At 36.9% G+C, this 15246-nt stretch overlaps 1 long non-coding RNA gene across 1 annotated transcript in view; it reads right to left on the reverse strand.

The window, feature by feature from the left end:
* Positions 1–14687, reverse strand: part of LOC117001031 — a 146862-nt gene extending 132175 nt beyond the window's left edge. The window contains exons 1-3 of the long non-coding RNA XR_004418900.1: positions 14569–14687; positions 6525–6665; positions 2689–2802 (exon numbers count right to left, since the gene is read on the reverse strand). This is a non-coding gene — a long non-coding RNA (uncharacterized LOC117001031). The remainder of the gene's footprint in view (positions 1–2688; positions 2803–6524; positions 6666–14568) is intronic.
* Between the last annotated feature and the right edge of the window lie 559 nt (positions 14688–15246).

Consider the following 15246-nt stretch of genomic DNA (forward strand, 5'->3'; position numbering starts at 1 on the left):
TTTTCAACCTGCATTAAATGATACTTAGGAGGATTATTTGCATTCTGTTTAATTATTTTGTTGGTTTATGACTGCAATTTTCTCTAATAAAAAAATAATAATTGCGACTTCTAAAGATAAAAAATACTGTCCTGTCTTTGTGACTTTTAGGGAAGTGACTTTGGCACAAAATTAATATCCATACATCAGTATAAGTCCTTCGCCATTGGACATATGCCTAAAACATGTTTGTTTTTCCCCTTGATAAATCATAAAAGAGATTTAAGGCAAGAAACTTGCAGAACACCATAACCAGGAGATGGTAAAGAGACCATCATTCACTGTAAGTTTAGTCTGTTCTGGGGACTGGAACTGTTCCCACATGCACACTTTTCTTTCTTTTTATTCTTATTTTGATTTGGGTTTTTAGTTTTCCCTCGATGAAGGATCAGTCTCCCACATGGTAGCACTCCGCTCACAGAAGCACACATATGCCCAGGTCTCATAAGCACTCCTGTGAAAGATCTCCAAGTTGCAGGAACACATCACAACAAACAGAACATTCCTATCTTGCCTTTGCTGATTAGGAACATGGGAGGGAAACCAAGTATCAACAGGAGATTTGGTCCTTTTACAGTGGCAGTTTAATGCATCTAGGCAACTCATAAGTTAGAGAAGGTATAAACTCCCCATTATAAAAAGCATTCCACTTGCTTATATCCCAAAATAGACAATGCCTAAAATGACTGGCGCTATTCCCACTGAATCAGTCTTGGAATAAATGCTAAACTTGATGGAGAGTGGGAATACCATTATGGTGATGCTATGTTTGGGTAAGGAAACAACAACAAGCAAGTATTGTATGATATTCAGGCAATGGAAAAATCAAGGCCTCAATCAGTTGGAATCTGTGTCCTGCTGCACTTGGTAAACATTTTTTTGGCAATTGTCCTTTTCAGATAGTTCTTTAAACCCTCAAGGGTCACTCAATTCAGGCACCAGGAAAGGAAGAGGGCATCTCTTGTCAAAAGTGGATCTCAGCTGGCAACCTGCACTCAACTCTGGAGATATGAGTAGCATTTAGTTGTTGTAGGAAAACCCAGAAGCCCAGCCCTTATGAGTGAGTGCCTTTCTACATTCCTGACAGTGCAGTAACACAGACAGATCCCCACATTCTCATCCAGTTCCAATCACAAAAAATTATCTTTCTAAAGCCAGGATGCCTCAACACACTGCACATGAGTGTCACAGCCAGGCACACCACAAACCCACAGTAAAAATGCTTTCTTATTCCTCTTCTAAGGATCAGTTAGGACAATTTCTGTGCATACTGTTAAAACCTTTCTTAATGGTTCCCACACCACTCCTACTCTTTCTGTGATCAGATGTAAGATACCACCTATTCACCATCTTTGTAAACACTGTTTGCTGAAGAGATTGCCTTGTACAGCACATAGCCAAGGTGCATAAGTGAAAAGGGCAGAGTTAGCAAGTGGCAATGGCCCATTAATGAAGTTTGATAGTTTGTGACCTGTGGGTAGCAAAGTAAGATATAACAAAAATGTTCTATCCCTAAAATCATAGAGTAATTCAGGTTGTGAGGGACTTCTGGATGGAGATTTTTATGTGTTTGCTTCTGTTGGCTTTGTAGCAGAAGATGCTTCACCTTTTAGTGCCAGCAGCCACAGCAGAACTATTGATGAACACTAACTGCCAGATGAGTGTGTAGCTACTTCTCAGCTGTTCATAACCTGGGGGTTGTGAGCATCATGCTGCCTGTTAGGTGTTACTCAGAGATACAGAACATTAGAGTTAAACCAAAATGGCCATAGAGCATAAAGTTGATAGAGAATATGTGACTTTTCCTCTACCCAGTGAAAAGGATCACTGGTTCATGTATATCTTCTATTCTGCAGATTGTCAACAAATAAAGACCTCAGTGTACGTGAATAAAAGGGAGCAAATCATGTCAATTTGGATTTCATGATGCTCAAACTGTTTAAGAAATTCTTGCAATTTGAAAGCAACTTCAGGCAGAGTTAGTACGATAGATATGCCCTGATTTCATCTCACCTGTTCTGAAACAGAGCAGCCGTAACTCATGCACACATGTTGGCACAAGGTTGTTTGTTATTCACTCTTTTCATCTACTGCCTGGTGCATCTTTGTCATGATTCATTATTCCTAACAGCTATATCAAGTGTTGCAATTACTGCACAATATGGATTTAGCTCTATAATATTTCTAGATTGGAAAGAGAAAAATAATATATTAAGTGCTTGTGATATCTTTATGTATAAGTTTGAGAATCATTAAATAGCTGTCACTCTTCCTTCCTCCTCAGCATCAATTACTCCACTCTGGTTTTACTTACTCCGCTCTGTATAATGAGTCCCTAGAGCATGTTTCATTGCGGGAGAATGAACACATTTTTCACTTGCGGTCAGTGGGATGTGGTTAATTTGAAATCACTTAAACTATTATATCTGTCAAGCGTGGTTATTTTATTTTCAATTCACATCCGTGTTTTAGTATGCATGTCGGTTACTGGGTTAAACTGGCAGATTAATTTCCAAGCAGTCTGTTGCAATGCTCTTCTTCACTATCTTTACATGTAGGCTCTTGTTGGAACTTAATAGATTCCTACTAAAATTTACTTCAAAGAAACCTACATTCAGTATAAACACTCTTATGATAAACAACACTCACCATCGAATGAAAAAGATGGCAAGATCAGGGACAGTTTTCTCATGAAAACCCAAAATACTTGTTTTTCTTCCTTGTTCCATTTTAACTTCTTTTCATATACATCATGGTATGCATCTGTAGAAAAAATAAAAAGTTCAGTAACTGGGGTCACTTTGACATGCTTAGGGGATTTTTTTTTTTCTGCTATGTTTACTGATTACATTGATCAAAAAAGCTGCAGGTTTCAGTTCAATGTGAGCAGACTCACAATTCACACCATATAAAACTGTTCAGGTCATTTGGGGTTTTTGCTCTCTTTTTAAAATATTGTAGCTTGAAATTTATAAATAGCCAGAATTTGAAAATGCTGAAATACTGACTTACACAGCTACTAATAACAGGGTGCTCATACAGAGAATTAGAGGAACCGCCAATGGGCTTTTTATTACAGCAATATTGTACATATTACATGAATAAATTACATTGTTGCATTATGCAGCTGCTGCATCATCAGTTTAGAGAGTAGACTGCGATCCTAAGTATTCGGGGATGCAAGCTCATTATCTCTAAACCCACTTTGGTTACAGCCACGATACAATCCCAGCTAAACAGCTTTCGCATAATGTATTGCACATACCTTTGCATAATCAGGTACATGGCTCAGAGACGGACTGATGAGTTTAGGTGTCTAATCAAATTTACAAAAAATAGTCTCTTTCTCTGAATCAGGCTGAATCTTTCACTTGGAAAGGTTATTAGGGAAACTATATTACCCATAAAAACACAAATCTACATATGTTGTGAAACATCATTTTTGATTTGAAAGATGCTAGTAGAAAAATATGCATTTGTATAACAACAGATCTCACTGTAAAAAGAACCAACTAAATCTGGGGGAAAAAAAATAAAAAGCCAAACTGTTTTTTCTCTATCTTCTTATGATGATAACTGCCAGTGTTTGAATGCTGCCAAAGCACTTCTTGAAACTCAATTGTTTTTATTCTCTGCACATTGTTCTCTCTTCCCATCGAATAAAACACAAATTTTAACATCCTCCACAGCTGCAAATGTTTGCCTACGACTCATAGATTCATTTACATATTTTATATATTGATGCAAATATCTTTGGCTAGGCAAGTAATACTCTGTCAGTTCCGTTCATTTTACTCAGCCCCTGCTTCTACTCTGTCAGTTCCATTCATTTTACTCAGCCCCTGCTTCTTTTCATTGCTATTTTTTGTTTACTTTGCTTAAACTGTGTCTATTTTCATTGCTATTGTTATTCCCTTCTTCTGCTTCTCCCACCTGGCTCATTGTGCTCATCACCTCAAGGGAAATCCTGGAGAAATCAGCCAAGGTTTTACAAGTAACCTTAAGTTGGACAATGTTTTACTACTGGTCTCTTGCCAGATGAGACTGCTTGTTGTATGACATGTCTACAGAGCTTTTCATAAGTGATTTCTTGAAGAGGCTCCTAAAAGCAATCAGAATCAGAGATAATGGTGGTTGAAGAAATGATAAATAAGTAGTGCTATATCTCTTTATGTGCACAACGAAACTGAGAAAATCACACACTTTTAGTCTAAGCAGTTTTAGAATAGAAATGTTCATCTTTCAAATCCCAAATTTTTATGCTGTTGGTTTGAATACTTCGAAGGGATTCTAGGCAAAGGAAGATGTAAATAATCCTAAATAATAATAAATAATCTAAAAATCCTAAATAATACTGCAGCACAAAGTGAAGACACTCTGTGTTAATGTTACCAGGTCATACAGCTTGGTCCACAGAGCTGGAAGTGCAGAATACAAGTTCAAATACAGTCTGTACCTATCACTGACTCGTTGCCTTATGTGACTTAGGAAAATCATACAATACTGTTTCCTTTCTTCACATTATAAAAATAACTTTAATATTGTCAAAGAACGCTTTTGTTGTGAAAATATGGTCAACCAAATGTTCCTGGAGAGAGAATAGGAGGGTGGAGAATGCAAATTTGTTGATGTTGTTGGCAGTGTACATGCATCTCTGTGGAGATACATATATCTGAAAAGAACAAAAATTGTCCTACATTTACAGATATGATTGTCATAGACCATCACTGATCTATTTCTACACCCAAATCCACTTCAAGTGAAGTAAAGATCATGTCAATTTTCCCACAGAACATACCTAGCATTTTTAGGAAAATAAAGACAAACTAAGTGGATAACCTGCTTTAATTCTTTTGAAGAATGAAAGAGCATTGTATTTTCCAGTACCGATCCTATAAATGTGCTGTCTGTATGCTACACTACTTTTTGGAAGGAAACATTAAAGTATTGTTGCATATAAAAGATAAAAGGTAGTTAAAATAGAAAAGGAACTATCCAGGTGAATGCTGCCATATGCATAAAACATCTTTGAGATATGCATATGTGTGTGTAGTGTACATACATGCACAAAAGTGGACAGTGATGTATCCTGCAATACATGCTAGTTCAACAATTTTTTGGCAAAACCTTGAGTTTATTTAGTAAAATACTGTGCCTATTTCTTCAGTTTACTGGAGCAATTTCAAATAAATTTGGTCCCAAATAATGTAAGGAGGAAGCAATTGTGGGGGGTTTTCATCTCTGTTTACATCAAGAAATTGCTGAAGCAAGCTGGATCACAGTCCCCTTTTGGTCAGTCATGACTTGATATGAAAAATTTTGATTGCAAAGATTATTGTAAGCAAATGAGAACACCTTTCAGAATGGAAATGACTAGACAATCTCAGCTCAACTTTTATCACATGCAAACTAAAAAGGCAATCAACTCAATGGTAGCGTCTGATCTCTGCATGCCTCTTTAGAACCAGTAACCAATACTGTGAGCAGCTTTAGAAAGTGAATTTAATTTTGCTTGTGTGTGTGTATAAAGAAAATATAAAGCTGATTTTTTTTTTAGTTCCTGAGCACAAGAAAAAGTTGGCATACATGTTGCCTGTAGTTACTGGGGCTAAAACAGTGTGTGAGGTTTTCTTCCTCCAAGCTCTAGTGAGAGATGAAGAGATCCCATATGGGCCACTAGTACAAAGAAAGCAGAGTAACAGGAAAAGGAAAAAAAATGCAGTGTGTAAGGGTAACAGAGGGAAATAAGATTGAAAGAAAAAAACATCAACATTGTTAGTCATGAGGAACAGACAGGAGGGAGATATTGCCTGCTGACCATGTGTACCAATGCCAGAGTCTAAAAAAAACAGCATCTGTGGTATGGGATGGTGTCTCTCTAGATCTGAAAGGCAGCAGCAGATTGTTTTTATAGAAAGAAAAGGTGTCAGCAGAAAGGAAGGAGCATACACACATGGAATCATTTGCTGTAAGAAGCCATTTGAAAAACAACTGAGGAGTTGAGTGGAAGAAACATCTGTGAAACATGCAGCAAGACCACCACTAGTGCTTCAGGGAAGAGGTGGGAACAGAAGGGGATACACAAGCAGTGTTGGACATAGCATCTTGTCAGAATGACAAGGAAATGTCTGTACTCTCAAGAAAATCCAGCATCTTGTGAGTCTGGGAGAAAAAAATATTTTTTCCTCCTTGTGAGAGAGCCTGGGTGTACTTTTATACTTTTCAAGAAGACAAATCTATGTTCATTGACCAAAGTAAATCGAAGAGTGTTGTCTTAAGAACATGGGGATATATTGGCAATTCTGCCTACTAGGATCAAGACACTTTGGCTTCTTTTCCTGGGCTTGCTTCTTTTGATAGCAACCCAAAATGTGAAAGTCTTAAGAGATAGCAAATTGTCACCAGTGAAAAACAACAGTTATGTAGTTTTGGGGTCAGTGAAAGCAGATATGATGTGTAACAGCAAGGAGGAAGAAATATCATACCTTTTAGATGTCTGGTCTTAATTTTGTAGTCCAGACTTTTTTTGGTTGACAGTAGAAAGCAAAGTCTTCATGATATCAAGACCATATCTGAAGTTAGTTCAATTATTCCTCATGAAGATGCCAGTCTAGATGCAAAATAACCTGTAACACAAATGAAAAAGAAAACATTGATCAGAGGAAATTTTACTTTTCTGGGTTTTAAGCCTTCTTTACACAAAGCCCTTAATGACTTTTCAGCATTGCTGAGGGAATGGTGTGGGAAGGAATATTTTGTTAGCCAACTATTACATAGAATTGTATGGAAAGCCCATGTGCTACCCAAAGGCCTCTCAAGGAGGTCACATAAAAGATGAGTCATAATGTAACTGATTTCTACCAGATCATCTTTCCATTTGCTCACTGCAGAAAAAACAAACTATGGAATGTGAAAGCACTTTGAAGTGACTGATGATCTTGCTGTTTATTAACCACACTGAAGGCAACCTTAGTAAAAAGTAAAAGAAGGCAAATGAGTAATAGACACTTGATGGCTCTTTCCAACCACTGTAAAGACAAAGCAAACCTTTAATTCTTCACAAAGAGATATGCTTTTATTCTGTCCCAACAGGTTAATGATATCTCTCAAGAGAGAATAATATTGAGGAAAAAACCTATATACCTTAATTGCCTTAATTGTAAAATGCACACACATTTTAATTTAGGTTTTTTTCAAAAGAATAAATGTTATGTTAGCAATCATGGAATCACAGAATATTCTGAGTCAGAAGGGACCCATAAGGATCACCAAGTCCATCTCCCAGCCCTGCACAGTATCAACCCTGAGAGTCACAATATGTTCCTGAGTGTATTGTATAATACAAAATGCTGCCATTTATTTTCTTCCTCCATGGGTTAATAGTTAGGTTTATTCATTTGCTTATTTTTCAGCTAAGACATGGGAAAACCCACTTTTCCTAATGAAATAGAAAATTTAAATAGCTACCTCAATACAAGGGAGAAAAAAAGGTCCAGAGGAAAAGACAGACTGTTCAGAAAGTAGCAGTGTCTGTCTGTAATAAGCTCCAGGTAATTTTTCTGCCATTAGTGGCTAGAAAAGATCCTTTTTAATTTATTACAATGAATTTGCTGGTTTTTAAGAATTTTTGATTGAAGAATCTCTGACTGAAAAAAAATCTTTCTTTCTTAGTGCAACCTTTCTAAAATCACTTTTTAATCATTTTTATATTATCTAACAGTTCTTCAAAATCTGACTTTGTCTAAAAAAAAACAATCAAAGCTAACAAAAAACAGAATGCAAAAAAAAATTGTAATTTCCTGTTATTAAAATATTTTTTTCTTATTTTTTACTTACTGTTGGCCTATGGTAGCATTAGTTATACATCCTTTCATTGCTTTTGTTGTATGGACCATATGGACCCTGCATCCTTCCACACACCCAGCTTTAAAAACTGAAAACCTGCTGCCCTGGTGCTCAGCAAGTCCAATTCACATCCTGAGGGTCTTGGAGCATCACACCGTGGGTTGTGACTCACTGAAATCCTGATTAAGGAGAGAGGTTTGTCATCTTGCACATCTAAACCTTAATCCACATGCCTGGCACTGCATACTGGTCTTGACAGGAGCGGAGCCAGCTTGGCACTTGGCAGATTAAAAAGGACTGCCTCCTGGAGATTAGATGGCTTGGCACAGCGAGAACACAGAGGTCAAACTATGATGTTTGCCAAACAAAAAAGAACCTCTCATTTTCCAACTCTATTGCTGCTCCCTGGATAAGCATTTTTGGCCTTTTGCCTTGGTTTGAAGGCAAGACTTGTTAGGATTTAGCCTGAGGGACCTGGTTTACTGTTGAAGGTCAAGCTAGATTTTGACTGTTGTGAAGCCCTGATATGGTAAGGTCGTATGCTTTCTCGTTAGGGCTGATCTCTCAAGGCTCTGGGTAACTCCTGGGACGTCATCAAGAATGGAAATTATTGCACACCTTGCTGAAGCCAATTGCTGATGGTTTTTATGTTCCAATTTCACAAAATACAGACAATTTTGCCTGAGAATGCAGCAGAATAGAACATAGTAATTTCATTTCATATAGGATTTCAGACTATGAACATTTGGATTTTTTCCCAGCAGTATACTTTGTCTTGACTACTACTCATTATATGTATATTTAATCACTATGCTTATTTTTAAACCAGAAGTACTTAGACTCTAAAAATGTTGAAATCAGATTTATTTTAAGGCATTTCATTCTCAATGAAACAGCAGATTCTCAAGAAACACAATCCTATTATCATTTTTCTAATAAATTTTCCTTGTCATGCATCAGTGGTTGTTTATTGTTTAGTTTTGCTGGAGCTAACATCCCTATTGCAAGGATGATTTTCTGCTCTGAACATTCTCTTTGCCTTTTGGTTACTCAGTGACACAACCAGCACTGGACATATCCCCCAGCACCTGACACCCTGCAAATAAGGCCACTGTTGCCTACCAAGTTTTGTGGGTCTGCACAGAGCCAAGGCTTCAGCTTTCACACTTTGCTGGCTCACACAACTGTGATTTGGGTGTTACTGCAGTGTGATATAACTTTATCCCCTTCTCAAGTGAGCCTGTCAAGGAGAACACCATTTGAAACATCTCTGAATTCACAGAGCTCACCCTGTGCCAGATCCTTCCTCCCTCCTTGTGGTGTCTTTTATGAAAACAGAATTCCTTAAAAAAACCCAGCTGTTTTGAAGAAAAGTGTAACAAAAGAAACTTGAGCAATCTCAGCACATGGTCTTATTCCTCACCTGTCTTGTTGCAGCAGATCTTGAAACAGAAAGTTTTATCTACCATCACACTCACAATACCTCCAGACCTCCAATATCACATTTGTCATTATTACAGTACCTATCAGCTACTCAGTTTTTCATCATTGTGATACTGTATTGGAATTAATAATACAGTTGCTCTTGAAGAAGAATCATAGAGTCCTTCTTTGCTCAAACATTTGTGCAAACAGCCTTCTGATTATGAAGGTAAAATTTCTTTTTGAATCAGACCAAACTGGCTTTTGAGCATCAGTGAAGACTTTTTGTTTCATTTCTCAAGTTTTGAAACATCTTTTTTAAAGTTTTGATTGAGAATATCTTGACTTCTACATGGTTCTCTCTTTAACAGACTGAGCAGCAAGGAGCTTCTGTCACTACAAAGAAAACGTTTCCAATCCTCTGCTCTACTGTCAAACCCACATTAAAAACAGAAAGAGTCAGCAACCTAAGGATGCTGCCTGAACTATCAATACCAATACTGAGTAAATTCACTTCTGTAAAAACTGAGTAGATTCAAATGAGTAAATTTACTTCTCCAAAAATTACACTTATTCGCAATCATTTTGATTTTTATTGCCTTTGCTCACTTTGTAGTCTCATTAACAATCCTTGAAAATTCAGAATTCAAGCATTCAATTCTTTCATTTTACTAAATTTTAAATGTCCTTCAAAATTCCTTCACTCTAGCCCATTGTGTCTTATATATTTGCTGATAGTATCAAACCTGAAAAAATAGCACTCCCATTATTGCAAGAATAAAAAAACATGCAGAAAAATAGTCTACCCAAAATGTTGTTTTGACAAAATATAGTAATACCAGGGAAAGTACAGAAAAGACTACTATACTTCATCTTTGAGAAAATGTAATTTTCATAGCGAAAAGTAGCGACAGTAGAAGTAAAATCAGGGAATAGATCATAAAATGAATGTCTAAATGAGCATTTCTGGATAAGGCTTTGCTATCCTTTTGGGGCATGATATGGAGCACCATTTCAATACAGAAAAAGCAGCCAAAACAGTAAAGGAGCCCAGGACCTCAGTTATTAAAAAGGGTTAGACAACTACTATCTGTCTATATCTTTTAAGGTGAAGATTAAAAGCCAAAGAGGAGCCTCAGAAGGCTGTGAGGCTCATTGGAATCAATGGGAAAATGCATGCGCATCTGAAGGCAGGGCTTGGCCTGAGCAAGGGAACCTCACTGAGAGAAATTGTTCTGCAAAGGCATCAGAAAGGATCAAAGCTCCTGCACTCCTTGAGTTCATGTCAGCCACAGAAAGAGAGAGCAGAAAGGAAAGGCAAGGATGGTCCAAGAAGAGGAATTGAGTGGAATATCTTTGCACATACTATCATTACAGAAATAAATTATTGAGAAGGGGACAAATACAATTAATATAATGTCTTGAAAAGGGAGAGAGCAACTTCCAGAGGAAAAATTAATCTTGGAATGTAGAGCTACTAATGCAGAGGACGGGGCAGAATGGGCAATGCATCCCATCCTCCTTCTGCCAAAAAAAAAAAAAAATCCCTCTTGTATCATCAGCATTTAATCAGGTATTAAACATAACTCCAAGCAATGTCTGTTTCCTCTAGATCAGGAAGGACATACTCAGAGAACTCAGCATTTCACTAAACCAACAGTACATTGTGAAAGACTCGAGCTCCCCAAATTAGATTTAGAGGCGAAGAGACCTTTAAAATGCTGCGGTGCCCATTCGCGAATCACGGCTGCGGGACCGATGCAGCCACCGAGACTCTAAGCTGACATCAAAGGGGAAAAAAATCAGCTGAAATGACAGCAGCAGCTGCAGCATCCGCCTCTAAATTAGGCTGTGTTTCAAAGTCTGGACTCAACTGCTAAGCAGTATAAAGACCCAGGAGGAAGGCTGCCCAAGAAAAAGAGTTAGATTTCTAACCTAACACATCAAAGTAACACATGCTTAGAAGAGCAATAAATGCATATGGCACACATTCGCATGCTGCCTAATTGCAGTGGGCTCATGAAGCCAAGACAAACCTTCAGCTGATTCCTACTTTTAGAGAGGATTTGAGTCCTTTTTGAATGCAGAAAGCTGACACAAATTGGTAGCAGATTAGAGTCTGGCATTGTGATAATACATCCCATAATTTCAAAAGATGGCCATTTTTCATATCATAAGACACCTTCAAAATACTGAGCTCCTTATTAGAAAATTTATACATATACCAGATTACAGAATATCTACAACATAATAAATTAAGGAAACATTTCTCTCAAAATTCAGAAATAGATTAGGAAACCATCAATTTCACTGTCAATTTACTTGCATATAAATTTAATAACACAAGTCAGAAGAGTGAGAAATACATTATTGAGATACATTGCTGAATGCTTTAGCACTAAACATCCTTGATTTGAGAAAATTATCTGTATTTTGGTATGCATTTTTATTTTAGTTTATTCCATTATTTGCAGTGTTATTAATGATATACAGATTTATAAAAAAGTAACAGGAAATAAGCCTGAATGTATGGATACTTTGTTATGTACACCAAGCATGCTTAGTACAAAAAACTGCACATTTTCACAGTTGTAGTGATAGGATTTGATCTCTTTTTGCATTTCCTGAAAGCTGGCAGAGGAAACTCAGTCATTCACTTGATATGTTTATTAAAATTCCTATGATATTACAGCACAGTGGTGGATTTTGTGAACAAATTCAAACTGAAATCTTCCTCATTTATCTTTAAGAAAATGTGAATAAATTTTTAATATAAACAGAAATAAAATACAACATAAAAAATATGAAATATACCTTCTCTATAATATTATTCTCTACAAATTTCTGAACCTTCCTTTTATAGCTTTAAATTAATACATTTTCTAAAGGGTTAAAGTTGCAAGCAAGAGCATGTACATTAAGAAAAATAAACCCAACAGAAATTATTTGATAGCCCTGACACGGTGTCTTTTATGCTTGTAGACTTCTACCAGTTTAAATGAGTCTGTTTGAGGACATCCACATCAAATACAGTAGTATAGCAGTTATCAAAACAATCAGAAATGGCAAAAAAAAGAAAAAAATCCCTAAATGTGCAGTGTTCAAGAGAAAGCAGAAGCACAAATGTCTAGACATATCTTGTACTTATAGGATGTGTTACTTCACTCTTGAGTAATAAAATAAATAATAAAATATATCTCTTGAAAGTATTCATCTTGAAATAAAAATTACTCAGAAGCCACCACTCACACACCCCAGGAAGGGAAAGAATATTGTGCAAATTAAGGCCAGGTTCTTATTTTAAATTTTCCAGATTTTGTAATTTGTGCAGTTGATGTAACACCATATGAAGTCATGCTGTAAAATGAGGTAAAACTGAACTGTGTGCAGCTTCTGGATGTCACGTAGAGGAGCCTGGAGAGGTGCAGTGGGCACCACAAGTTTGGTGCACAGGGAATCTGAACGCACAGAAATCAACACAGCCCCTCTTAAATGAACTTCTCCTGACTACTTGAGTGCATTCACCTGTTTCAGCAACTACACTCAGCCCAGAAACAGTGTGACTTGCTATTGCTTTGTCAGATCACTTTTTATTCTTTGTTTGATAATACTTATTGAATTCTACTGTTTAGTGAGCATTTAGAATTATGATATTAAAAACTCAACAGTTGTGGGTCTCAGAAAGGATTGGAAACTTGCAGTGCAGACGTGTTGAACACTGAGATAATAAAACAAGATCAAATAGTTATGTGGTTGCCTCAATAGATAACTTGCCTGGTATGGAAATTACAAAGGAAAACGTTTTTTTCCCTGTGAAAAACACAAGACCATAAAAGGCCGAACTCAGAAAAACCCCTTTTATAAATAAAACACAGAAATACTGGTTCTGTAGTATGTACAGATAAGATGAAATATTTCTGAAGTTATACAATAATGCTAAATGCATTATTTGTGTCAGACTTTTCTGACATAAAAGATTGATATTTTGAATGGGAAGATTTTTAATGTAGTTTGGTAGAGCTGTAGAAATGACAGTGTTTCTCAGAGAAACTGCTCATTTTCCAGCAGCCTGAGGGGTGTCCAAACATAATTGGCATAATTTTCTCAGGATGGCCTTATGCTATTTGTATTTTATTCTAGACTATTTCTCATTTAAATTCTGGAAAGAGAGGAACTGAGGAAGTAACACCATTGTTTTCCAATTTTCTAATGAAAGTTCACCTTGCCTTACCAATCTGCTTCAGGGATTATCTGGAAATCTCACAGAGTTTAGGAAGAGATTCTCTTCAGCCTTAGCAGTTTCCCTCTGCTTCCACCTATATTATTAACTTTCCCATACCAACCCCAAATGAGCTTAAATATAGACTCCTCTATGTCTAATGAGCCATAATTAGCTCATCAACTTCTGACAAGCCTAAATAGACTTGTTAGGGAATGACAACTCTAGTCTATCTCACACTGGAATGGGTGTCATCCCTCCCACTCAACCCTCCTAGGCAGGAAACAAATCTCTTAATAGCTCTTTGCAGGGTTTCCAGTCTCCTCCAGGATCCCAAAAGTGGGGGCGCTTTTCAAGTTTGCAGAGATTTACACAAAAATTACCTGGAGAAGGAGACTGTAGAATTACTTGTTGTGATGGGTTACCCTTTCTGCCCATCAAGATAAAGAAGGGACTGTGATGTTGAAGGGAGCAATCTTTGACTTATTTCTTTAGGCTGACTCCATGGTTGCCGGAGCCAAAATTAGCTCCTCAGCTCCTGATGAACCATACTGATGTTACTTATTTAAAATGTCAATAACTCTTAAAATAATAGGAGTCTGATCTAATCTTTGTTTCTCTGCACTTCAGCTCAAGTCCAGAGAGCCAAAATGTATTCCAGTTATTCCAGGGTTTTTATTTATTTATTTATTTAGCTGGGGAATGCAAAAATGGCATAACAGTGCATTGGAGGTGCTGAAAAATGTCTTTCCTATAAAGGAGAACCATAATGCCTCAAACAAATAATCCTGCCACTTTTGGAAAGTGTTGGGTTTTCCAGGAGCATAATTCAAAATTGAAAGTTTGGAAACTGCACCAGCATTTTCAAGTTTTGAGAAATGGGCAGACCCATCGTTTAAAAATAACACATGTATTGCTGTTATGTTAAATTTATTTGTATACATAAGTCTTATAGTGACCCATCTACTTCAGAATGTCTGTAATTTAAGTGCTTGTCTGTCTAAATTCTATTTCAGGATCTGGCTTCTAAAGAAAGACTCTACCTCAAAAAGCATTCCTGGATGGCCAGAGCTCCTCTTGAAATACTCTAATGCAGGTTCCATTCCCTCCTGTGCTGGGAGGTCTCCTCAGGAACAAGGATAGACAAGGTAAGGTTGTCCTGTCTGCCCTGGGGGAAAAAACAAACAAAACAAACAAACAATGAAAAAGAAAACAACTGAAGATTCTTTCAGAGAAATCCCACACTGCAGATTCTTCAAGAATGGATACTTGCTTGACAAAATGTGAAGGCCACATCATCAGTAGCTTATTACAACATCTGGGATTTTCAGAAGCCACTTAAGGATCTGGGAGTTGGATTCCTCTGGAAGTCTGTGTTAAATTTGCAGCTTAAACACTATTGGTCTACTGACTTCAGTGGAGCAATGCAATTTCCAGCAGCTGAGTCAATGCTGAGTGCCACAGAAATCCTGTAGAGAAATTAAAATTCCTGCTCTGATAATAAAATGGATCTGAAATCATGAAACTGTAATAAAATTAATATGATTCTCGTTTGCTGTTTTAGCAGTTATTAGATCTCAGTTTCTGAAAAATATCTATCTTTTGTTTCCAAACTATGTTTGTGCAGTAGGATTCTGCCCTAGGAGAATCTTATCACCAAGTTATAAATCTCTGAACCCAGAGAATTTCAACAGAAATACTTATTCATTCCTAACTAGTTT

The sequence above is a fragment of the Catharus ustulatus genome, chromosome 10 (assembly GCF_009819885.2).
Source record: "Catharus ustulatus isolate bCatUst1 chromosome 10, bCatUst1.pri.v2, whole genome shotgun sequence".
NCBI lineage: Eukaryota > Metazoa > Chordata > Aves > Passeriformes > Turdidae > Catharus > Catharus ustulatus.